An 895-nucleotide genomic window follows, 5' to 3' on the forward strand; every position below is an offset into this window, starting at 1 on the left:
ATACTGCAGTCAGTCACAGAAATCTTTTCATGTCAGTTTTGGGGGAGCTGAATATTAAAGACATAGTAGATAAAATTAAATCTTTGGCCTAAAAGTGAAAGCAAGATATATGCTTGAGAAAAAACCTCCAAATACATACCCACATTTTTCACAAAGTGCATGTTCAGGAAATGTTCGCAGATTTGAGCTGAATAAATCACAGAGTTCTTGGATTCACTGTCTCCCAATATAATTTCCTAGCCTATTTACAAAGACGGTTAAACCTGCCTCACCTTGAAGATGTAAATATTTTACTAATTAAGTAAACTGCACAGAGAAGCTTGCTTTGTCTTGTTTTTTGGTTGCATTGTTTCTGTGTCTTCTTATTTTTTCCTTAGTTTGGCCAGTGGTTTGTCAATTTTTTAATCCTTTCAAAGTACAACCATTCTTACCTTTTTTCTGAGTTCTTCCTCCCTCATTAACATAAACTTACTGCCCCCTAAGGTTCCTATCTAATCTTTTGAGTTGCTGTTGTCTCTTTGATCGCATATAGATAGTTCTTAAAAGAGCATAACGCTCAAGACAGACTTTTTTTTACTAGTTAAGCTAAACTATTGTTTGGTTTTAAGAAGACGTTGGGGATATTTTTGGTTTAAGGTTTAAACTTTATCTCAGGGAAATAGCTTCAGTGGTTTATCCAGTCTCCATGGCTCCAGAAATGCTGGAGTCTGTGAGAATTTGAAATTCTCTTCTGCATTTTCCCACTTTTGATTAGAATTCATTTATATAATCTTTGATCAAAATGCTTAGTAATGGTTGCCGGGCACCATCCAATTCTTCTGGTCTCATGGCCAAGGAGGCAGTTGTTCATGGAGGCAATTAGTCACATATTCCATATCCTCCTTCTATTCCTGAC

This window comes from Trichechus manatus, unplaced genomic scaffold, assembly GCF_000243295.1.
Source record: "Trichechus manatus latirostris isolate Lorelei unplaced genomic scaffold, TriManLat1.0 scaffold00227, whole genome shotgun sequence".
Taxonomy (NCBI): domain Eukaryota; kingdom Metazoa; phylum Chordata; class Mammalia; order Sirenia; family Trichechidae; genus Trichechus; species Trichechus manatus.